Genomic DNA, 26,815 nt, shown 5'->3' with positions numbered 1-26,815 from the left:
CGAGTTCAGAGTAGATTTTTCCCATTAGGGCGTGGCCACACAGCTTAGAGAAAAACAAACAAACTAAAACACTTTGTTGAGTCAAAATATGTAGGCAGTGGAATTTATTTCGTCCATGTTTTTGTTATCTGTGCTCGGGAAGCAAGCCAATAACGAGGGAAATGTATGGGAAAGCTTGACCTTGGAACTTTTCACCTTTTTCCACCTTTAAGCAGTAAAGCAACAATGTTGAATATTATATCAAAAAAATGTTACACATTTTATCTATCCACCGACATATAAATGACTGAGATGCATTAAGTCGTTCGCTCGCTATAATCGTTTGAAATCTGACGCAACATTTGCCAGTTTCATTCTTAATTCCACAAAGTGTAATCTAGTATAGAAAACAAATACGTAGTCCTACGTCAAAAAACAACAAACGCACTACGAGTTTTCTTCTCAGAAAATCACTAGCGTGTAAAAGAATATTTTTCACTGCGGAAACAACTGCTCTCATGCTGGTTAGCAAATCGACGCACTTACTTAAAGAAAGTAGCAAATCGTGTATCTGAGGAGCTTACAAAAAACACTGTGGTAATAATAAACTGAGGGGACCTTTCAAAACCCAAAAACGGCATTACATTACAAGAACTACAAAACAGGACTCACTGCAGTGCTTTCACAGAGTGTCTCCTGAGCATTCATCAGATTATGCATCTAGATAGGAAAGTAGGCATCAAAATCACAAGAAACATTTATAGGGTAAAACTGTCGTGAATGATCTATTTTCTTTAGGGACCACCCGTTAAACTTGCTCAATTTCCATTGATATAGAGAATCTTGATCTAGGGGTCCACTGTAGGGTAATTAACTCTAGATCGGAAAATATAAATGTTTCTCGTAATCCTGATGAAGGTTGGCTGGATAAGATATTCCACGATGGAAAGATTTTATCGGAAAACATCTTACCAAGCTAATCTGCATCAGAACCACGGGAAACATTTGTAAATTTCAATTTATGGTAAATTAACCATAGAGAACCCCTATCCCATAGTGGACCACTCGTCAGATTAACTCAAGCGAACCGTATTTTATTGAATTTAACATTTCTGTTCTTCTATCGCTTTTTTCGTTTGAAGATTGGATGATATGAGTTCCACGACAGTATTGTGGACCACTCGTCATAATAACTCAATTTTTGCGAAAACATAACGGATTTTCAGAAAATTTCCTTCGAAAAGCGTCTTATCCAGCCAATCTGCATCAGAATCACGAGAAAAATTTATAAATCCCGATTGATTGTTAAGATAATTTGATTTAATCTGACGAGTGGTCCACTATAGTAAAGGGGTCCACTTTAGTAAAGGGGTTCACTATAAATTGATTTACCCTATAATAAAAAATATTTTTTTTTTATTCTAATTAAATGTAATAAGATAAAGGCCCAATCGCAGAGAGCATAACGAGGCCGAAATAATTTTTGGAGTAGGGAAAAGCCTGCTTGAGTAAAATTAGTAAATATTTCTCCTCAAACAGGCATAAAAACCCTCTCATCTTTTCATATACAATAATACAATTATAAATAAATTACAAATCATAAAACACAATCTTGATAAATATGGTTCCTGCTGCTTCAAGAGCCAAATATATTTTCGGGAACGTCTTATTCCTGGTTAAGCGCGTAAATAGAATCTGAAATGAAAACAAAAGTGTACTAAATAGGAACATCAATTGATTTAAGGAAGGAATATAGAAGACGCATATATGGGAAATCTAAAATTGCTAAGACATCACGAACAGGGACATTTGGTTGTTTATTCCGAGCTTTAAGAGAATTTTCTAATTTGGATCTAGCTTCACGATATAACGGACATGACCAAACAACATGTTCAATATCGTGGTAACCCTCGCCACAGGTGCAAAGGTGATCCTCTGTGAGTCCTATACGACGAAGGTGAGCATTAAACCAGTAATGATTGGACATAAGCTGAGACATCATACAAATGAAATCACGACTTACGTCCAATTTGTGGAACCAAGGTTTTAAAGAAACTTTAGGAATAATTGAATGACACCATCTTCCTAGATCTCCATTGTCCCAAGAGTTTTGCCAGTTCATGAGCGACTCTCGACGTATAGTACTAAAAAATTCATTGAATTCAATAGGTCTTTCATAAATGTCACCATGTACCGTACCGATCTTAGTCAATGAATCTGCCGTCTCATTGCCCTCAATTAAAGAATGAGAAGGGATCCATACTAAAGTAACCTGTGATGCGATTTCGGATGAAGTACTCAAATGGTCGCGTATTTTATTCAAAAAATACGAAGAACTCTTTATACTTTTTATCGATCGGAGAGCTTCAATAGCACTGAGGCTGTCCGTAAAGATGAAGTAATTGTCTTTAGGCAAATTTTCAACAAAACTTAATGTGTACTGAATAGCAGCCAGCTCTGCGACATAAACAGAAGCAGGGCTTTCGAGTTTGTAAGCGACGGATAAATTATTGTTATAAACACTGAAACCAGTAGATCCGTTGAGAAAAGAACCATCGGTATAAAATGAATTATTACAGTTTATATTTTGATATTTTTCACGAAATAGATTTGGAATCTGTTGTATACGTAGTTGATCAGGCATACTACGAACTTCATTTAACATTGATGTATCAAAAAATAGGGTAGAATCAAAGGTATCTAATGAGTAAATATTATTTGAAGTAAATGAAGAAGGGTTGATATTTTGAGACATGTAATTGAAATAAACAGTCATAAAACGAGTTTGCGATTGAAGTTCAACAAGTCTTTCAAAGTTATTTATTATCATAGGATTCAAAATTTCACTTTTCACAAGAATGCGAAAAGTGATAATCCAAAAACGATCTTTTAAGGGGAGAACGCCCGCTAACACTTCTAAACTCATCGTATGAGTTGAATGCATACAACCTAAAGCAATGCGTAAACAGCGATACTGTATTCGTTCAAGTTTTATGATATGACTTTTTGCGGCAGAACGGAAACAAAAACATCCGTATTCGAGCACTGATAGAATTGTAGTTTGATAAAGTTTAATAAGGTCCCAAGGATGTGCTCCCCACCATGATCCAGTTACTGTGCGCAAAAAATTAACTCTTTGTTGACATTTCTGTATTCAATATCGAATATGACTTTTCCAAGTGCATTTTGAGTCGAACCATACGCCAAGTTATTTATGAACTAAAACTTGAGTAATGGGTTCACCCACTAACATAAGTTGGAGCTGAGCTGGCTCATGTTTTCTAGAGAAAACTACATATTCAGTTTTTTCAACTGAAAAGTCTATACCTAGTTGTATTGCCCAATTGGATAAGTTGTTCAAGGTATCTTGTAAAGATCTTTGTAAATCGGATGCCCTGGGACCTGTGGCAGAAATCACACTATCATCTGCAAATTGTCTGATAGTGCAATTTACCAAACAGTCATCAATATCACTCACATAAAAATTGTAGAGCAGTGGACTTAAACATGAGCCTTGTGGAAGACCCATGTAGCTAAGTCTAAACGCTGACAAACTACCATGAGAGAAATGCATATGTTTTTCTGATAGTAGATTGTATAAAAAATTATTAAATTTAGGAGGAAGTCCTTTTTGATGAGAGTTATCAGAAAGAACATCTATAGAAACAGAATCAAAAGCTCCCTTAATGTCTAAGAATACAGAAGCCATTTGTTCTTTTTGAGCAAATGCAATCTGGATTTCTGTTGAAAGTAATGCGAGACAATCATTCCTTTTGTTCTACGGAAGCCAAACTGGGTATGTGATAATAAATTATTACTTTCAACCCAATGGTCTATACGATATAAAATCATTTTTTCAAACAATTTACGAATACAAGAAAGCATCGCAATTGGACGATATGAGTTATGATTAGAAGCAGGTTTTCCAGGTTTTTGGATAGCAATCACCTTTACTTGTCTCCAATCATGTGGAATGATGTTTAGTTCAAAAAAATTATTGTATAAATCTAACAACATTTTTTTAGCAATGTCAGGTAAATTTTTCAGTAAATAAAATTTTATTTTATCCAGACCAGGGGCATTATTATTGGAAGAGAGAAGAGCGATAGACAGTTCGGTAATAGAAAATGGTAGTTCCATCACTGATTGTTCAGAAAAATTGTCACGATTAATTTTTTGAGCAGGAACAGTGTCTGGACATACTTTTTTGCAAAATTTAATATCCATTGATTTGAATATTCTTCATTTTCATTAGCCACTACTCGATTTCTCATTCTTCTAGCAGTGTTCCAAAAAGTATTCATAGATGTTTCTCTGGAAAGCTCATTAACGAATCGTCGCCAATAACCACGTTTTTTAGCTTTGATCAAGTTTTTAAACATGGATTCTAACTTCATGTATCGTACAAAGTCTTCGATTTTTCCTTTTTTCCGGAAAATCTTATACGCGTTCGGATTTTTAAAATAAATTTTTGAGCACTCTTTGTCCCACCAAGGAGTAGGAGGTCGTCTTTTAGTTGAAACGCCAAGATATTTTTTCCTTTGGGCTAGTATTGCAGAATTTAAAATTAAACCCGCAAATGAATCATATTTTTCAAGAAGTGGAAGGTGTTGCAATGCCTCTAAAGCTTCTGTAATTTTTAATTTATAAATTTCCCAATCAATATTTAATGTAAGGTCATACGGAATGTCAATTGGTCGAGTACTATTTGACCCATTATTAATTGAAATTAAAATTGGTAAATGATCACTACCATGGGGATCATAGACAACCTTCCAGCTACAATCTAACCGTAATGACGTTGAACATAATGAAAAATCCAATGCGCTTGGACGAGTCGGTGGTTTCGGAACATGTGTCATATCTCCATTGTTCAAAACAGTCATATTAAAATTGTCACAAAGATTATAAATCAAAGTGGAGCGGTTATCGTTGTAAGATGAACTCCAAGCTACACCATGAGAGTTAAAATCTCCCAATATTAAACGGGGTGAGGGTAGAAGTTCGACAATATCAGAAAGCATTTGTTGTCTAATTAGTGCTTTAGGAGGGATATATACAGAAGCAATGCAGAGATCTTTGTCTTGTATGTTAATTTGACAAGCTACACATTCGATGCCTTGAATTGAAGGTAAATTAATTTTATAAAAAGAATAACACTTTTAAATCCCTAAAAGTACACCTCCATAGGGAATATCTCGATCTAATCGTACGATATTATAATTATTGAAATTGAGATTGATATCTGAAGTGAGCCATGTTTCACAAATAGAAAACACATCACATTTCAAATTATTAATCATAGCTTTGAATGAATCAAGTTTTGGTATGATACTTCTGCAATTCCATTGTAAAATATGTATAAAATCATTAGTCTCAGACGATAAGTTAGTCATCGAAGGATATTAAAGTAGAAATGAGGGGCCATTGAGAGGTAAGCTGCTTTAAAAATGTTTTGAAAACAAGGAGTAATCAATGACTAAATTTGCTGAAAGGGTCCGGTATGTTTAATGATTCAAGAATCCAGTTTATTACATGAGAAAATTTCAGAATTCCTGATTTTGTTTGATTATTTGAAGGTGTGAATGAGCTATCACAGTTTTTGGGTGATAGTGGTGGAAACTCTTGTGTTGACTTTAAATTTAAAATTCTAGAGGAAGTTTGATTTGATTTTTCAGTATCGTGATTAGATTTGGGAACATTACCATTTCTATTAAGTGATATTTTAGGGCCCTTGTTGGGAAGTTTTGGGGAAGAAAGATTTTTCCTTTTTCTAGACCAACCAGGGTTTGAAAAAGAAGGACCAGCAAGAGGAACATCGCAGTCCGTCTCATCAGAGGACAATAAATCATAAATATTAGAAGAAATAAGAGAATTTGTTTCCGATTGCTTAAGGAGATCAGAATAACTGTGTTTAGCGCGGTCTTTAAGAGATCGTTTCATTTTAATTTTATGTTGAATGAATAAGGAACAATTCGAGAGTTCATGTTTAGTTTCACCACAGTAATAACAATTATTATTTTCTTGATTGCAAGAGTCATCAAGATGGTTACCCCCACATTTACCGCATCGACTTTTATTGCAACAGTAGGCAGAAGTATGACCTAACTGTTTGCAATTGGTGCAGTTCATGACTCGTGGAATATACAGGCGAACGGGTACAAGGACATTGTGAATCGAGATGTGAGATGGTAAAGCAGATCCAGCGAATGTGACACGAAATGAATCTGAGGGGGAATATATTTTCTTCCCTTCTACAAAGGATACGGATCTCAATTGTTGACAATCGAGAATTTCAACCGTTGGAATGGAAGTGTTCTTGAAATATCCAACACCGTCTTTTTAAAGAAATTCACTGGATAAGCTGGAATCGGTAACAACACCGTCAATTTCTACATCTCGAGCGGGAACATAAACATGATATTCCCGGGTGAAAAAATCCGAAGTAGCAATTTTATTAGCTTGAGTAAGGTCTTTAACCACAACTCTCAATTTGTTAGGTCTGACCTTAGAAATTTCAATGATAGACTTGAAATGAGACTCTAAATCTTTAGATATCTGAATGATGTTTAAGGGCTTTGATTTAGGCCCTATTTTTGGTCGGAAATAAACAACAAATGAACCAGTCGATCCGTCTGGATACAGTTTAACGCGTGAGGGAATTGAGGAAACAGTGGAAAAAGGGTCAGGAGGTTTAGGTGTAATAGAAACAGGATCGGCCAAATTTTTTTCATCCACTTCTATTGTGTGTAAAAGAGCACACTATGGTAGGGCAACAAAAAATGCAAATGGATACAAATATAGTAAATTAAGTTTTATACTTAGCTGTTATAATAAAAGAAATCTTGATCTTTAAATTTCTTGGTGTACTTGAATTGTCGTTGATCTTTCGAAACCTTCGAACCCCTTGAAAACTCTGATTCCTGTATCCTGTAGAGCAGCAAATCTTGAATAGCTCTGGATCTCTTGGAATCTTCAAGTCTCTTGAATACTGATGGCGGTATCCTGTAGAGCGGCAAATCCTGGTATTTCCAATATTAAATCAATACTTCAGATCTGCAATTATAAAGAAAATTATTGACGGTAGCAGCTGTAAATAATTGCGACACTTCCCAAGCGAAGGTTGCTGAGCTTATGATAATAAAAAATAGTTTGTAATAAATTATGCCAAATATCTCTAGTAAATCTAGTATACTAAAATATAAAATCGAATATCGCATTACTCACAGGGTAATACCACCTTAGATGGACCACGTTTTTTAGTGGACCTCCGGTCAGATGTGAAAACTCGAGCGATTTCCAGCGAACATCCATCGGGACACATTTTATTCAGCAAATCTGCATCAGAATCACCATGGTCCACTAAAGGAAATAGTCCTTCCAACGTAGGGTAAGCCGACCTATAGCGAACCACCCGTGATAATCTTAACTCAACTCAATTTGAGCGAGAACTCGAGTGATTTCCAGAAAACTTCCATCGGAAAACATTTCATCCGACGACTCTGCGAGTCGCTCGTCAGGATAACTGAATTTCATTTAACATAAATCAGAAACTATAGTGATTAACGTATAGTGGACCCCTTTGCTTAATTAACCTGTAGTGGACCACTCGTCAGATTAACCGGATCCAGCCCAATGATGCCATATGCCACCCCTAATACAGCGAATATTTCTCACCTTAAAATGAAAATCAATGACATTTCCATTATTTGGCTATACTTTTAGGGAAACCAGTAGATTTCGCTTGACAGAGGAAATCATATCAAGTTAATTTGGTTTTGAGCGTGAACGCAGGAGCTGTTTAGAGTTGAAAAACAGTACAATATTCACGGGGAATTCTGGGCTGATTCGGTTTGACTCAAAATCGAGGGATTTCCAGAATCGAGTCTTTCCTAATTTTCGATTCATGTTGAGAAAAATTTGATTTATTCTGACGAGAGGTCCACTATGAAAAAGGGGTCCGCTATAGGTTAATTTCCCCTAGTTCTACCCTACACTCCGCTTGGATTTTTTCTACGAGTAATCTTAAGTTATCTATGTTGTACTACGGTCAAACTACCTTAGATAAACCACGACTTTTAGTGGACAACCGGTCAGATTAACTTTATTTATGCGGAAACTCGACGGATTACCAGAAAACTCACATCGGGGAATATTTCATACAGCTAATGTACATCAAAATCACGAGAAACATTTGTGATTTCCAATTCGAGGTAAAATTACCTTAAATTGCCCACGTGTTTGAGTGTACCACCAATTAGATTACCTTAGGGTAAATTAAACTAAATTACCTCTTTACTTCAGAAACCTATAGTGGACCACAGATTAGCGCGATTTCTCTTAACATAAATCGGAATTTATAAATGTTTGTGGCGAAGATTGGCTAGATAAGATGCTTCCCGATGGAAGTTTTCTGAAAATCCTTCGAGTTTCCGCATAAATTTAGTTATTCTGGCGAGTGGTTCACTATAGATTTATTTACCCTAATTCATGTGAAAACTCGGTAAATTAACCTATGGAGAACCCCTTTCGATTAGTGACCACTCGTCAGATTAACCTAATTTCTCTTAACATAAATTTGTTTATTTGTTTATTTTACTTCAATTTATCTGACAAAAGTCTTAATAAATAACATGAAGTAGGGTCAAATCTACAAAATGTTTGCTTGCTTCAACTTATACACAAACTTGCGGGATGATTCGCCAAACTCAAAAAAATCTTCAACACTCAGGAAGGTTCTGACTGCAGCGGTGACTGGTTCGTAGAATCCAAATGATGTGCGGTGAAAGGAGGTTTGAAGCAGGCCAGTAGATCGTAGAGCACGTTGAGAAGCACAGTTGAGCTGGTACAGGAGCAACGGTGAATCGATTTCTCCATTCAGAATTTTCGCAACGAAAGCAGCTTTCTGTGTTTTTCAGCGACGTTCAAGTGTGTCAAGGCCAAGTAGCTTACAGCGATCAGTATACGGTGGGAGGTTATCCGGATCACGCCAGGGTAGATCCCGTAGTGCGAATCGTACGAATCTTTTTTGGAGACGTTCTATCCGTAAACACCAGGATAGCTGGTGGGCACATAGGGGGAACTGGATGAAAAAAATTGGGTCCAGCTGAATTTTGGGGCATCGAAATGTCAATTTTTTTATACCAGCATTAATATTACCGAGGGGCTATACAACGATGCAATAGCACTTTTACTTTTCTAAGTTTTCACAACATTTAGTGAAAATTTTAGGAAGAACCCAAAGTCGAGCAATTGATGATAAGGCTAGTATATACTGTTCATACACTTGTTCATACTGTTCATACAGAACAGTCACCAGACCTGACTGCTTCTGTTGAATAAAAAACCAAAATCTTTTAGTTTTATTACGAGTGCGGTATAGTATGTACTTATATACGAAATGATAGTATGTAGGCACTTATGCACTTATGCAACTTGAAGTTGCATTTTCGGGATAACCATGACTAATTGGAAGGAACATTCGCATCTTTTTGAAAAATGAAACAAAAACCAGTCGAAACACTCATTTCTGGGTTAGCATGTGGTAGAAAACAGTAAATCACACTGAATAAAGTAAAGAATACTTTGAGCCCAGTATGTTTCAAAGGTTTTGAATGATACAGCGATATTCACACATAACACGGTTGCAGACCTTTTCGAACTTAGTGAATTTTACGGGTCAGCCGCAGAAACAACACCGAAAGCGTGACTATACTCATGCATTATAGACCGTTCCGATAATTATAAATACACTTACGAACAACCATCATTTCAAATAACATGCAGTATTCAACCAAACGTTGGCTGCGTCCTGTTGTTTACATCCAAAAGAAACAGATGCTGTCATTTTTTCTAACATTTAGTGCGAAATTTTGAAAATGCGTGGCCTTTCTCCCGAGCAAAGAAAGCGAATTGTGCACAAATGGGGCACCGTGAGTGGCCTTTTTATAAGAAAATTAGCCAGAGAAGAAGGTATAAGTGTCGGAGCAGTTCAAACCGCATTGCGGAAGTATTGTGAAGAGTGCACATTTACTGATGCCCCAAGACGTGGTAAAAAACCCGGGTCTGTTGACCCCACAATGGACAAAAAGGTTAAGGAATACTACAAGCGGCATCCATCAGTATCAGTACGAGATGTGGCGAGAGAGCTTGGAACCTCTGCGAGTAACGTTATGCGTGCCAAGGGAAGAATGGGTCTGCAGACCCGTCGGAAGCAGAAGCAGCCAAAACGAAATCCAAAACAAGCTGAATCTGTGAAACCGAGAGCTCGGAAGCTTTATGACAAACTTCTGACCAAAAAAATGGGGTGTGTTATCATGGATGACGAAACCTACATAAAACTGGACTATAAGACTCTGCCAGGACCATAAAATTGCGGTCACCAAAGGGAAAGGATGTCCCTTGACCAGTGAAAGCCATTTACACCGAAAAATTCGGCAAGAAGGTAATGGTTTGGCAGGCCATTTGTGAATGTGGGAAATATCTCGTCCATTCATTACGAATGACACAATGAATGGTAAAATTTACGTGAAAGAGTGTTTGCAGAAAAGGTTGTTACCCATGGTTAAGCAGCATAACAATCCTCCAATCTTTTGGCCCGATCTTGCTTCCTGCCATTACTCTAAGGATGCACTAGGGTGGTATAAAACAAATAATGTCACAGGTGTCCCAAAGGAGATGAATCCTCCAAACCGCCCTGAAATTCGCCCTATTGAATTTTTTTGGGCTTTGACCAAGGCAAAGCTGAGGAAATATGTCAAACCAGCGGACAATGTTGAAAAATTTAAAAAAGATTGGCTCAAAGTGGTAAAAATGGTCGGAGAACACACTGTGCAAATGCTTAGAGTAGTGTTAAGAGAAAAGTTAGAGAACTCGCGTATCCTACGAAAAATAATCCCAACTTGAATTGAAACTGGAAAGAAAACACTTATTATCTATATTTCAGAATACAATGACCCGAAAAATCCTGTATTTTTTTTTTATTTAAGAAAGAAGATGTATTTATAATTTTCGAAACAGTCTATAAATTCATCTTAGATTTTAATCTCCTAACAATATTTGTGCTCACTAAATTTACTTATCAAAATTAATTTATTGGAGAGTTAGAATTTTGGTTTTCAAATAAAATCTTAATTTACAAACATATATAGTTTTCGATGGTACTAGAGTTTCCAAAAACATAACCCTTTATTTTATTTCAACATCATACCACAGGCGGTACAAAAATCTAAAATCAGTATTCTATTGTCGGCAGTATTTTTTTGATTAATCAATCAATTTATGGAAATATTTTTTAGCAAAATTATTTTATTGAATAGCTGAAAAAAAATCAATTTTTGCACCCCTCAGATGATTGATGCCTTCAAGCACTACTGAAATATTATTCAACTTGCAAGCAGTGCCGCCAGATTCACCGAATAACTCATACTCAACCGATAGTTCAAAACCAATAATGAAGACTGTCTTTTGTAGCAGATGGACTTTACTATATATGGATTATAAACTACTTGAAAAAGGTTAAGCGGAATTAATGTATGCTCTTTGGGTAAAGAGATAACTTACTAACGTCTAAGCCGGAACAAATCTTGCAAAATCAGAGATTATCCCGCCTGATCACCAGACATATATAATGCACCTCAGTATTGGTTACATATGCCTAATGATAATGGTTACTTGAGTATTAATGAAAAGGCAAAAACAGTACATCACTGTGGACTTACTGTAAAATTAGCTTAGGAACTCTCAAAGATTTTGCACCGGGTGCACCGGTTTATTGGGTTATATTGATGAATTCCACAAAATGCTAAGTACTTAGGTATATCGTTTTACTTTTTTGCGTGTACTATTACACATTTTTTACAAGCACCGTTTTTTTTAAATTTCAGTATAGCTCATTTTGTTTACTTTCCCAATACTGCCAGTCAAATATTGTCAACAATGGTTTGTTTTGATTTTCGTTCGGCTGATTTATCGCTTTTAAAGGTGATTATTCATCTTCTACCGTTAGAAACAACCACCGCCGATCACTGTCCCGTGAAAAAACTCATTTTTTCGTTAAAAACTGAGCAGATGATAAATTTGACAGCAGCATTACTAGAGTGATTCGCGCACACTGCATGTACAGAACAGTTGTACCCACAAAATCGAGAACCACATTAGTGATGTACTTATGTTTGGAAACATTTCTTTCTGTTAAAATTAAAACTGTAAAAACCAAACAATATTATTCCAGTTTTCCAAAACAATATTGTGAGCAACACTGCTCTTGAACGATCAACGCCAAAAGACAAGCATAAGGGCATCTTCAACGGTGGTGCAAATCGATGTTTTGTTCTATTTTTTTTTTTTTTTTTTGGAATAAACTCAAATTCAAATTTAGTTTTATAGGTTCCAGATCTAAACTGGGGTGACATTGCGCATCTCGTTTCGAGTACCTCGTACAAAAATAAATGATCACTGATGAGCGTTATGTTAGGTTAGAAAATAGAAAAAATACGTTTTGATCTATTTTTGTCACTTTTTGATCTAAAATTTGAAATAAATCGTTCTACAACCCTTTGCACACTACCACCAATTGCGGCTGGGTAAAATGTCATATATTAATTGAATATTACATTTTTAGCTATTTCTATATAATCGTTTTGCGAGTGATATGGGATAAACAAAACAAAGATTTTTCACATCAATTCACAATAAATTTTTGTGGTTTTTCCTAAGAGGACGATGAACAGCTCACGTCTTGGTTCAACTATTTGGTTTGCAACCATCAGCCACTAGGTAGCCAAATACGTTGGTTATCTAGCCTTCGTTGACCACCTTAATTGTAGTGGGACTACCAAAACGATCAGTCTCAAGAGGCCAAAAAAGTGTTCCCCGAAGACACTGAACTGAAAAGTTAAAATGCAAGCTTGTTACAATATTCTCAAAAACGAACCCAAGTTCAAAGAACTGCAATATTCTACGAGATTCATAAAACGAAAACGGAAGACGATTATCTACACGATCAAATATTTTTCGCTTACCTTCGGAGCCCTACTTGCAGCAGAAATTTTTCGATAGTACTAATCCACCCTGAAAAATGTCACTGACGTTTGACTTAAACCATCAAATCCATTAAGTGTTGTGGATACAAAGTGGCTTACCAAAGTAATCGCTTAATGTACGTAAAAATTATCGAATTTCCGTTTATTGAATATTGAGTGCTTTTATAACAAGTCTCATGGGAAACTAATAACATGGAGTATTGAATCATTCACATGGTGTCTGCGATTTAAAACAACCAAATATACAACACCAGTGCGAAGAACGCAAAGTTGGTCTATATTAGTTGGTTCTTTTTAGGTTTCGCTGGTTAAATCTAGTATAAAGTTGTTACAAAAATAGACCGCTTAAGATGCTCTAACAGGAACAAGTGCAGCGTGTGAGTGTTTTTTGTCACAATTCAAATTGACAGATCGATGCCCCGTTATACTAGTTATACCATCTAGTTTTTGAATCAATTTTTGATAGCAGTTCCCCCTATGTGTGGTGGGGAAACCAGATCATGCTGCAGTTTTCGAGTAATGGTCGTACCAGTGAACAGTAGAGCGCTTTTATACAGTGAGGATCTCTGAAGTCACGGCTAATTTTGACAAAAAATCCTAATTGTCGACTCTTTTCAGCTCAAGTCCTTCAATTCGAGTACTGCATGATCGGGTTTGAAATTCGGTGAAATGTCATAACCTCGTATTTTCAAATGCTCATTACTAGCCAGTTCCTGTGGCACCAGTCGACGAAAACATTCAGCAGAGCTTGTAGACGGCGGCAATCGTCAATTGTACGGACTACCAAATACAACTTTAAATCATCCGCGTATACCAACTTACAACCAACCTTTAACAGTAGCATAGCATCATTAAAGAAAAGCGCAAACAGTAAAGGCCCCATGTTGCTGCCTTGTGGAACCCTCGATATATTCGTGAACTGCGATGAAACGCAAGAACCAATTTTCACACGTAGAATCCGGCCACATAAGTACGAACTCAGCCAATCAAGAACTGACGTGATGCTCCTAGACGTGTAATTTTATGCGACAATATGCAATGGTCAATGCGATCAAAGGCAGCCTTCAAATCGGTGTAAATGACATCTATTTGAGCTCTTTGTTCCATATTTGAGATACACGTTGAAGTGAACTCCAATAGATTTGTACACACTGAGCGATTCGGTATAAATCCATGTTGCGTGGTGGATATGTAATTTTTAGTACAATGAAGCATGACATCGCTAACTAGAATCTCAAACAGTTTAGAGCCCGCCGAAAGACTAGTGATGCCACGATAGCTCCTGACATTTAGTCAGTCGCCGGATTTTAGTACTGGAAACATAAAAGTCTGTTTCCACACTTCAGGAAATTTTCGTTGCTCAAACGATTTGTTAAAAATACAGCGCAGTGGATTTGCCAACACAGTGGCACATCGACTGATAATTATGGCGGGGATGCCATCGGGTCCCGGTGAATAAAAACGTTTAAGTTTCTTCGCTGCACTTAGTATCAAGTCGGTGGTAACTACAAATGTAGTTAAATCAGCCGAACCGGCTGGGACGGCAGCCGCCGCAATTTCCGCATCTAAATTCGAGGCAACTCTTTCAGCAAACACGGGGGCGGAAAAATTTGCGAAGAACTCACATGAGTCAGATTCTGAAGCAGAAACTGAATTATCAAGACAAAAATTTACAGGTATCGAGGAGCATTTTCATTTGGAGTTGACGAAGTTCCAAAAATTTCTGGGGTTCCTACGGAGGTCTGTCTGCACACGTAGGACGTACGATTTGTACGATTCACTATTAAGGCGACGGGGAGCTCCGTAGCCACAAGGTTACACAGTCCACCTTGGTAAGCGGGTGGTCGTAGGTTCGAATCTTAGTAGAATCAGGCCATTTGGTTGCCAAAGGACTTTAGCATGGGTTTATTCTCAGGTTTCCCACCAAGTACCTTTCCTTCAATCTGAATTCTACAGTACAGTGACTCTCCTTCTAACAAAATTAAGTCCATGTTATAATAAAACTGGTTTGAGTAACGTATGAAAGTTCTCTCCAGGGAATTGTAATTAGGCTATATTGTTAGGAAGGACAGAGGCTCGGTATAGTAGAGTAGTAAGCTTGAAACGGAAAGGTAAAACTTACACACAAGCACGGATATGAATGATAAGCGTATCACTTACTTCAATAGTGATACTGCCAATAATATGAAGTGTGGAGTACAGAAAACACCTGGGCAATATCACAATAGATCTAAGCTCTGGTCGCAGTGATGAGTCCACACAGGAAAAAAAAATTAAGGCGATGGTATCGTCGCTGGCGCTTTTGAAATTGCGTTTCGTTATCAGCGTTTTCAGACGACGATATTTTCGCTGTGCATTATTCCGAAATCGTTTCAGATCGCGCAACCGACATGTGCACCACGCAGGGTTATTCGGTCGCTCCACTAACGGTACATTTACGTTTAACCACTGGATTATAACGTCGCAAAAAGGTGCAGCCATATCGTCGACATCAGTGCATAGATATATAAAAGTCCAGTCGAAACCCAACAAGTAAGCTTCGAGTGCGACGAAATCAATTTTGCGATAATTCAATGATGTGTTATACTATCTGTGCAATTGGAACACAAGTTAGGTAGCTGGCTTGTCGGGGGCGGATGGTGGCGGTCGACAGGGAGCAGAGGTGTGATACAACTATTTACAGTAAGTCGGTGCCCAGAAGAACAAAAAACCAAATCCAGCGTGCGATCGTTATGATTTCGTTGAAAGTTTTGCTGTTTTAGATTCAAAAAATCAGTACCATCTATTAGAGTCGCACTAGCAGCAGGTAGTTGATCGGAGGCTGGAAGAGAATCGGGCATCTACATGATACGCGGATGATTGTAGTCGCCACAGACAAACACAATGTCATTCACAGTGCTTTTACCAGACAGCTCACCAATAGAGGAGATGTGTGCATCAATGACGTTGACATCCTGACTCCTATCACTCCATTCACAGTTTCGATGAGCGAGCTATGATGACACTGCGCCACAGCAATCAGAACACCACCAAAACTGAATTTGTTGCTATTGCACACACTGCGATCGCACCGATAAACGCGGAAGCGGTTGTGTCCAGGCAACGAGAAACAATTTTTTGTATATCACTATTCGTTGTAAGCGGGTTTAAACCAGATATAGGGTAATCGCTCCATTATTCATCTCAACATCTTGGTGCACCTATATTCATCTTATTTCTCTCATTTGTCCAATTTACCGTCAAATTTCTACAAATTTTTGAAAGTAAATCTGTTTGCTTTTCGATTTTCTCAATTGGCTGAAAATTTCACATTGAAAATATGGTAAAATTTGAGGATAAATTGATCAAAAGGCGTGATGAAATGAATATAGGTACTGAGATGAATATAGGAGCGGTTAACCTATATAGCCAAAATCTGTTCGTTGCAACAGCAGGAAAAAGTGCATTTATAAATTTTTCTCGTAATCCTGATATCAATTGGCTGGAAAAGATATTTCCCGATGGAAGTTTTCGGAAAATCCCTCGAGTTTTCGCATAAATTGAGTTAATCTGGCGGGTGATCCACTATAGAAAAGATGTCCACTATAGGTTAATTTACCCTATTTATTGCATTTTACTTTTACAGTCAATGTAGGGTAAATTACCCCTTTCATATAATGGACTACTCGTTAGACTAACTCAATTTTTCTTAACATTAATCGGGATTTGGGGTAAATTAACCTATAGTGAACCCATTTTCTATAGTGAAGCACCCGCCAAATTAAATCAATTTATGCGAAACTCGAGGGATTTTCAGAAAACATCTATCGGGAAACATCTTATCCAACCAACCGATATCGGAATCACGAGAAACATTTATAAATTCTGAGTAAGGGATTTTCTCTTTATGACACCGTTTTTAATAACTTAGCTGGTTTTACATATACTTTATTTGAATATGTTTATGTTCACGCGACGGTGTTGCACTGAGTTCCGCACGATGAAAAAGATAACATTGTTACTTAATTTGCTTAGCTCTGTGCATACTGTCACCCTTATACATGATTGGGGCAATTTTATGACGTGATGCGTCGTATTTTCAACAGTTTCTATTGACTAATTCACCTATCAGAATTTTCCTTTCTCTGATTTATGTTGAGAGAAATTGAGTTAAGATCCTTTATTGGCCTCTAGCGGACCACCCGTCAAATGACTCAACTTCTCTTAACATAAATAGGAATTTATAAATGTTTGCGATGCATATTGGCTGGATCCCGATGGAAGTTTTCTGAAAACCCCCCGAGTTTCCGCAAAAGTTGAGCTAGTCTGGCGGTTGGTTCACTATATGATAAGGGGTCCTCTATAGGTTAATTTACCCTATAAATGTTTCTCGTGATTCTGAGATTGACTGAAAAGGATGTTTCCTGATGGATGTTTTTTGAAAATCCCTCGAGTTTTCGCATAAATTGAGTTAATCTGGCGGGTGGTCCACTATAGAAAGGGGGTCCACTATATGTTAATTTACCTCAAATCCTGATTAATGTTAAGGAGAAATTGAATTAATCTAACGAGTGGTCCATTATAAGAAAGGGGTCCACTGTAGGTTCATTTACCCTGACTGTAAAAAAGTGCCAGAAATAGGTAGTTCATATATGGCAGAGAATAAACAGTTTTTCGTCAGGATGGTCTACTGAGGGAAGTGATATCCAAAGTAGTTCTACCTTGAATGTTATAATCTGGGTATTCTAAGAACCACGATAAAGTCCAGAGGCTATAATCTTACCCCAGACGCCATTTTGAAATTCAAAATGGATAATTCTGGTTTCGCGAATAGAACCAACAATAGTCCAATATGAACATTTTCAGAACCGGAATGATGCCCAAAGGCCGGAGATGAGCTCAAGCCATTCTAAAATCTAACATCCAATTTCGAAACCGGGAGAAAAACTAGAGGCCAAAAATCAACTTTAGACGCCACTTTGAGCTCCTAGATGGTAACTTTCGGTTTATGAAACTTAAAATGGTCCGACACCATTCAATTTTAAATTGTCTGTAAATCTTAATAAATAGTTCTAATAAAAAGATCACAAGAGTGTCGATATCGACGCTTCCGTACATTTTTCAAACTAATACAGATATCGAATGTTTACACCAATTATTGGTGAATCAAATTTTACTAACTTTACTAACTAATTTCGTATTTCAATACGGAAAGTGGAAATCAATATTTATTTTAAAAATATAACTTATTATTAAAACTGTTTTCAATATGAGTTTTATATCCTTTTCTATTAACCTTATAATAATTTAATACAAAGCTCATGAGGTTTCAAACTAATTCATGTGATATGTAAAAACTTGTACGAAGCACTGGTTAACAGAAGTGCACTCCAAAAGTTCAAACCGGAAAAAATAAAAGATTATAGCTATTCAACCATTCCTGTGAATTTTGGTGTCCTATTAGTCCTAGCTGTTACCATTTTTTCAGAGACTTAAATGAGTTTCCTCGTGAACATAACGTTAAAGCGACGAACTCGGCGAGCAATTTCTATGCGACATTCTCACGTAAGTTGACGCGTTCTGATATGTTATGATTTTACATTTTTACCCGGTTTGAGCTTATGGAATGCACTTTTTTCATTTCGTCGACCAGTGTAACCAGAGTCTTAATCTGTATTAACCCTCTAGTGCCCAGTGTCGCCTTTATACGGTATTCAGTTGAACCTCTAAAAAGCTTCAATCAATACTTAAAAAATGTTTATAATGTTTCAAAGCGATTTTTTCGAAGTCCGTCTGAAAATTAATTTTGGCACTAGAGGGTTAATGATCAAATCACAATATACATCGCTGAGATCTGTTGATACCAAATTAATCTTAGATCGATTTCTTACAGAAGGAAAACACTATACGGAGATAATTTAGAATAACATCCTGAGGAACAATCATGGAACAAAATTTTGCCATTGGAACCACTTTATTTCATTCCATGATTGTAAAAAAATGAGCGATTTCTTATGAGTTTTGCAAATCACCTTTGAAATCAAGTTTATGCTTGCATGTGCATTGGAACGGTAAATAGGTACCTATGTTCAGTTTGAACTTCAAGTTAATGTTACAAAACCTTTTCTCAGTAGCAATGCTGCCCAAGTTACCCAGCTTTTGCTTGTTTATCACCGTATTCGATTTTTTGAAGATTACCCGATCAGTCAAAAATATCAGGCTTATAACAAATCTTGATATTTTATTACGAACTTTTTGTATCAAATCTTGGTCTCGTTAATAGTTAAAATAACAAAATTCCTATCAAAATAACTTATTGATTATTGCAAATTATAGCAAGTTTTGTAAGGTTTTAGGCAGATGAAGGTGGTACAATTGGCCGAGAAGAAACTATATACTTTGATTTCGAATTGTAGCAACCCCACCTTGCTCCCCAGAGCTGGGCTCAAGGACACTTATAGTGTCAGTAAGATCGTATCGATAGCGCTGGGATTTGTATACTAATAATTAGCTGCAAAGTCTGTGTCTAATAAACAAAAAAAAATAAGTTCTGATAACGATATGTTAGTACCTACACCTTGCTAAAAATTGCTGTATGATTGCCATCGAAGCGCTTTTCACATTCTTGACGATTCGAAACCCCCACTCAACAACGTTGTTCAGCAAAAATCATAGCCCAAATACTCAGGAACTCATCAAATTGAATCGCTTCCTGTTTGCCGCTTCAAATTGATTTCCCTCATTTATTCACATGCTCACACTGTAGCAAGTGGTCATAATAATCACGTTCGGATGTCGAATCGTCGTCGTTCATTCGACAGGTAAATTAACAGCTCAATTGGTCACATGCTACTGGTACCAATCAATAAGTAATTTAGTGTAGGTCATCAAGAAAGTCATTCCACCTGGCACATGCCTTGTTTCGCTTTTAGTAACGCTTTCACAACAAAGCCACACAACAGTCCCCGTGGGACCTTCGTAGCACGTCTCTTCGTTGGTTGTTTCGATGGTGGACTTTTCGACAGTTCAACCGGTTTGGTACGAGAGGTGACTCAAGGTAAAACTTTCACAATATAGTTTGGGGCAAGCATCTTTCATCAACCCGCGCAAAATTCTTACCTGAAAACAGTTTTACCCCGCACGTCTCTTATTTCGTTCGTGTATGTGCTCGAATGTGCCTCTTACACTGCAACACCGCACACGTATGATTTATTACTAACCTAAAACGCTGTGCTTCGAATATTTGAGTCAAACCGCGTATTACACGTGAGAATCAAGCGCTGCCAATATCGGTGGTCTAAGTCCTTGATTGGAAATCTAATGCATGATATCCGAGAATGCAGGTTATGCATTGCCACAAAATTGCATAGACAGCATACGAGAGAATGAAGTCAAAGAGTTAATGACATTGGCGCAAAATGTTTGAAAATGAAAATCCGATCACTTCCGGTATCTCTCAATTTATTCAACTCCATCATAGAAGCAGCAGTCAGCTGGTAAGCCTATCGAAAATGATGACGTAAACTTATAACAAGGCAATTTTTGCTATAACTGTTCCTGTTCTCTATCACAATTGTATCAAAAAGGTATTGTGTGCATACGGGTCACATTTCCAGCTGTCATTACTTTTCGCTTTGGGTTTTGCTGTTCTTCTGGAAAGGTATGGCAATCATTGGGAAAACTCAAGTTCTAAGGCCCAATAGGTCAAATACCGACTGAATTCTCCAAGCAGAATATTTTTTTCATGTGTGCATGTAACATTCGCTAATCTCACCTAATTTTTTTTTTTTTCAAACAGATCTGGACTGATTTTCACAATCCTAATCTTAAAGAAATGAAAATTTTATCTTTCAAATGCTTGAAAAATGAAATTTACATAATAGGTAGTTGGCGAAAAAAACATGAATTGTACAATATTTGCAGCCAAAATGATCGAAAGTGGATGTTCGTCATAACACACCGCCAGGTGGATTAATTTGTGTGTGTTTTTTTTCCTGTAACTACTTGTGCAAATACGCCTCTTTCATTAATATGTAACGCATGTCAAATTGATGCAAATAACAAAAGCAATCCAATTTCCGCTGCAAGTGACCCAAGCCGGGATAATTAGTGCGGCGGCGTGTTAATTAAAATCGCGTTTTCAATGGTCAATTTCAGCACAGCTACTATATATCAATTTACGTCAGGCATAAATACCAGTTACGATCATGAATGGGTTCATTAGTAGGTCCAGTAATCGCGGGAGAGCAGTTTAAATATCAAACGTCATGCATTGATAATCGGGACCATCGCTTTACTTGAAACGTTCGGCTTATGGTTAAGCGCTGTTTTCGAACTACAGCGATCAAATAATACGTCAAAGGTCATCGGAGGAGGTAATACAGTAAAGTATTTTTTACACAATAGATACGTACCGTGCAGACAAACGTATAAAAAACTCGCGTTATTTGGAAAACGTTGTAAAAAATCGTGCAAAAAACGTGTCAGAATGTAACTGTGTAAAACACGCTGCTATAGTCTTTTATCGTTACTGTTACTTACTGTAACAGTTAGACGCGAGAATGAAAAATCATGCAAATAAAAAAACCACGTTATTTGAGAAAACGACGTAAAAAAACCGCGTTATATGACAATAGTCGTAAAAAACGTATACCTATGCATTTTTTCAGCAATCTTCAAATCCAATTTACAGCACTGAACTAATCTTAACGAAGTTTACGCAAAATTCTTCGAGGGAAGAAAACTTTTCATTAGAACTGACATCCCAAGAAACATTTCAGGTTTCAAAGCGTATTACAAGTACAAAATAAACATGGAGAGAGTCTATTAAATATAAATTGTTACTTGGGATGCTTAAAAATTTCCCTGCTTGCGTGAAAAATTTCTACCTTTCCGTTTCAAGCTTTTCGCTCTACTAACAGGTTACAACTGAAATTTTGGATTTTTTTCTACTCCTGTCAAAAAAGATAGATGTACCTAGTTAAAAACTGATTTATTTCTCTTAAAGGTTACCTGAAAATATTTTTTCATTATTAACGAAAAAATGATGAACGTTTAAACAACGTCCGTAATCAGCTTCCTGACGAAACCTTTTTATGGTGCCGGTGCAAGGGCTGTTTACGGCCTTCACGTCAATTTTTTGAATGCCATATCTTGATTCTTCCAATCAACTGTTCGCAATTTGTTGCTCTCCAGTTTGTCCCAAAGAAATCGATTCGATTGGGCAACATTGAGGCAGATTCATTGAGTTTCGTATTTTTGGAGTCGAGTGGTTGTTTAGCAACTTTTATGTTTTTTTTTTTGCGCAATATGATGATGCTCTATCTGGCCAAAAGACACACCTTCCACCAGAATGGCGTTTTGAAGTAGAATACTTCTCTCAGGAAGTTCGGCTACATAGGGATGTGGAATGAAAATCTAAAACCGAAAAAGTGAAAAATATGTCCAATTTCAAATGCTAATAAATAGGTTAGTATTCGATGGATTCCCTTCGTTCTTGCAGCAATAGATTGGAAAATCTTCTAAGATTCTTCACAAATGCAGATAATTGTAATTTTATTATTCCAACTATTGTACTTTTGAAAATAGTCAAGCCTTGTCAAAACGAAAAATTCGGCCTCTGATTGGTCGTTATATGATTGCTTCCCAAGCACGGTCGACAGAATCTTAGACCTTGCCATTTGAAACGTGTAATTTGACCTATATAAGAACCTGTTTCACCGGAAGCCGCTCATTATAATTCTAGACTGCGAAAACAGCAGTCCTCCCTTAGCAGCAGCAGTAGCAGTGCAGTGGATACAGCAGCAGTATCAGCATCGATAGCAGCGGATAGCGGTCACAGCTGTGGTATTGCAACGAATAGCGCAGCGCGTCTCAGCATCGATAGCAGGACCAGCTGATGCAGGGCAGCGGATACCAATGGCAGCGAATAGCGACCACAGCTGTGGCAACAGATATCACCATTGATAGCAGCAGGGCCAGCTGATGCAGTGGGGCATTTTATTGAAATGTTGTCTCTGAACGACGTGCACACTAGTAAATGCATCCAATGAAAAGAAGTTCTGGATAGCTGGCGTTCAAAATACATCTAGTTTTGAGTGTCAAACTTTTCAGTGTTTATTTTCCCCCAAGAAATACTTAATTCGCACTGTCAGTGATAACGCAGAGATGTGATCGGCATCTTATTAGACATTGAATTAAACAACAAATTGTCCTTTTCAGGATTAAATAAAAACCTAATTGAAAAGTTGATATTTTCTCTAATATCAATTTACTCTTCCAAGAAATTTGGAACAGATATATGTTTGGCTTGATGTTGATGCGCAAAATTCGACTGATCTGATGCTGATGCAGGGTAGCGGATACCAATGGCAACGGAAGCGTCCACTGCTGTGGCAACGGGGATAGCGCAGCGGTTGCAGTTGATCTCAACATCAATATAAGCAGGGCTAGCTGATGCAGTGGGACATTTTAATGAAATGCTGTCTCTGAGCGATAGCGGGCACACTAGTTAATGCATCAAATGAAACGAACGTTCTGGAAACCTGGCGAAATATGGAGCAAAACGTTCTGGATATCTGGCGAAAATTGGAGCAGATATATATTTGGCTTCATCTCCGTGTCTCAGAACGTACTGAATTATCTTTTCCTTCAGTCATGAGCACAACATCCGAAAAGCTTTCATTATCAGCATAGAAATTAATTTATCGCATTATCAAAATTAAAAAATTGTCAACTCCAAATCATGACAAGCAACTTACTATATTATTGAAAACGGTCAATCCTTGTTGAAGCGCAAAATTCGATTGATTTGATTGGTCGTTAATATGATTGCTTCCCAAGCACAGTCGAAAGAAACATTGACCTTGCAATTTGAATGTGCTGTTTGTCTGGATAAGAGTAACGATGGGAAATATCGACTGAAATGGCTATCGATAGTTATCAATGATTTCCTACCACTATCGATAACTTTTTTTTTTTTTTTATTCTAATTATTATTAATAAAATAAAGGCCCAATCGCAGAGAGCACAACGGGGCCGGAATTTCTGTTGGAGTAGGGAAAAGCCTGCTTGAGTAGAATCAATAAATATTTCTGCTCAAACAGGCATAAAAACCCTCTCATCTTTTCATATATAACAATACAATTACAAATAAACAACAAATCACAGCACTTAAAACTAGAAAATCTTCAAAAATATGATTCTTGCAGCTTTAAGAGTCCAAAATAATGAATTCAGGAGCATTCACATTCTAGTTGAGCCCGTTGAGCACATAAAATCTGAAAAGAAAACAAAAATGTACTAAATAGGAACATCAATGAATTTAAGAAAGGAATATAGAAGACGCATATAAGGGAAATCTAAATTTGCTAAGACATCACGAACAGGGACATTAGGTTGCTTATTCCGAGCTTTAAGAGAATTTTCTAAATTCGATCTAGCTTCACGATATAACGGACATGACCTAACAACATGTTCAATATCGTGGTAACCCTCGCCACAGGTGCAAAGGTGATCCTCTGTGAGTCCTATACGACGAAGGTGAGCATTGAACCAGTAATGATTGGACATAAGCTGAGACATCACACAAATGAAATCACGACCTACGTCCAATTTCTGGAACCAAGGTCTTAAAGAAACTTTAGGAATAATGGAATGACACCATCTTCCTAGTTCCCCATTGTCCCAAGTATTTTGCCAGTTCATGAGCGACCCTCGACGTATAGAACCAAAAAATTCATTAAATTGAATAGGTCTCTCATATATGTCACCATGTACCGTGCCGAACTTAGCTAATGAATCTGCCATCTCATTGCCCTCAATTAAAGAGTGAGAAGGGATCCATACTAATGTAACTTGTGATGCAATTTCGGATAAAGTACTCAAATGGTCGCGTATTCTATTTAAAAAATACGAAGAACTCTTTATACTTTTTATCGATCGGAGAGCTTCAATAGCACTGAGGCTGTCCGTAAAGATGAAGTAATTGTCTTTAGGCAAATTTTCAACAAAACTTAATGTGTACTGAATAGCAGCCAGCTCTGCGACATAAACAGAAGCAGGGCTTTCGAGTTTGTAAGCGACGGATAAATTATTGTTATAAACACCGAAACCGGTAGATCCATTAAGAAAAGATCCATCAGTATAAAATGAATTATTACAGTTTATATTTTGATATTTTTCACGAAATAGAGTTGGAATCTGTTGTATACGTAGTTGATCTGGGATACTACGAATTTCATTCAACTTGGATGTATCAAAAAATAAGTTAGAATCAAAAGTATCTAATGAGTAAATATTATTTGAAGAATGTGATGCAGGGTTAAAATTTTGAGACTTGTAATTGAAATATACAGTCATGAAACGAGTTTGAGATTGAAGTTCCACAAGTCTTTCAAAGTTATTTATTATCATTGGGTTTAAAATTTCACTTTTCACAAGAATGCGAGAAGCGATAATTAAGAAACGTTCTTTCAAGGGGAGAACGCCCGCTAATACTTCTAAACTCATTGTATGAGTTGAGTGCATACAACCTAAAGCAATGCGCAAACAGCGATACTGTATTCGTTCCAGTTTTATTATATGAGTTTTTGCGGCAGAACAAAAACAAAAACATCCGTATTCCAGTACTGATAGAATTGTAGTTTGATATAGTTTAATAAGGTCCCCTGGGTGCGCTCCCCACCATGAACCAGTTATTGTGCGCAAAAAGTTAACTCTTTGTTGACATTTTTGAATTAAATATCGAATATGACTTTTCCAAGTGCATTTTGAGTCAAACCAAACACCAAGATATTTGTGAACTAAAACTTGAGCTATGGGTTCTCCCACTAACATAAGTTGGAGCTGAGCTGGTTCATGTTTTCTAGAAAAAACCACGAATTCAGTTTTTTCAACTGAAAATTCTATACCTAATTGTATCGCCCAATTGGTTAAGTTGTTCAAGGTATCTTGTAAAGGTCTTTGTAAATCGGATGCCCTGGGACCTGTGGCAGAAATCACACTATCATCAGCAAATTGTCTAATAGTACATGAATTTGCCAAACAGGCATCAATATCATTAACATAAAAATTGTAAAGTAGTGGACTTAAACATGAACCCTGTGGAAGACCCATGTAACTTAATCTAAACGCTGACAAACTACCATGAGAAAAGTGCATTTGTTTTTCTGATAATAGATTGTATAAAAAATTATTGAATTTGGGAGGAAGTCCTTTTTGATGAAGTTTATCAGAAAGGACATTTATAGAAACAGAAACAAAGGCTCCTTTAATGTCTAGGAATATAGAAGCCATTTGTTCTTTTTGAGCAAATGCAAGCTGGATTTCTGTTGAAAGTAATGCAAGACAGTCATTTGTTCCTTTAGTTCTACGGAAGCCAAACTGGGTATGTGATAATAAATTATTACTTTCGACCCAATGGTGTAAACGATATAAAATCATTTTTTCAAATAATTTACGAATACAGGAAAGCATCGCAATCGGACGATATGAATCATGATTAGAAGCAGGTTTTCCAGGTTTTTGGATAGCAATTACCTTTACTTGTCTCCAGTCATGTGGAATGATGTTTAATTCAAAAAAAATGTTGTATAAATCTAACAACAGTTTTTTAGCATTGTCAGGTAAATTTTTCAGTAAATGAAATTTAATTTTATCTAGACCAGGGGCATTATTATTGCAAGTTAGAAGGGCAGTAGATAGTTCGGTAATTGAAAATGGTAGTTCCATTACTGATTGTTCAGAAAAAACATCACGAGTAATTTTTTGAGCAGAAACAGTGTCTGGACAAACTTTTTTTGCGAAATTTAATA

At 36.8% G+C, this 26,815-nt stretch overlaps 1 protein-coding gene across 5 annotated transcripts in view; it reads left to right on the top strand.

Moving 5' to 3' along the window:
- LOC129730604 (uncharacterized) overlaps positions 1-26,815 on the top strand; it is a 583,914-nt gene that overhangs the window by 462,470 nt on the left and 94,629 nt on the right. The window lies entirely within an intron of this gene.

Source organism: Wyeomyia smithii, chromosome 3, assembly GCF_029784165.1.
Source record: "Wyeomyia smithii strain HCP4-BCI-WySm-NY-G18 chromosome 3, ASM2978416v1, whole genome shotgun sequence".
Classification (NCBI taxonomy): domain Eukaryota; kingdom Metazoa; phylum Arthropoda; class Insecta; order Diptera; family Culicidae; genus Wyeomyia; species Wyeomyia smithii.
This window is presented reverse-complemented; position numbering and strand designations above follow the sequence as displayed.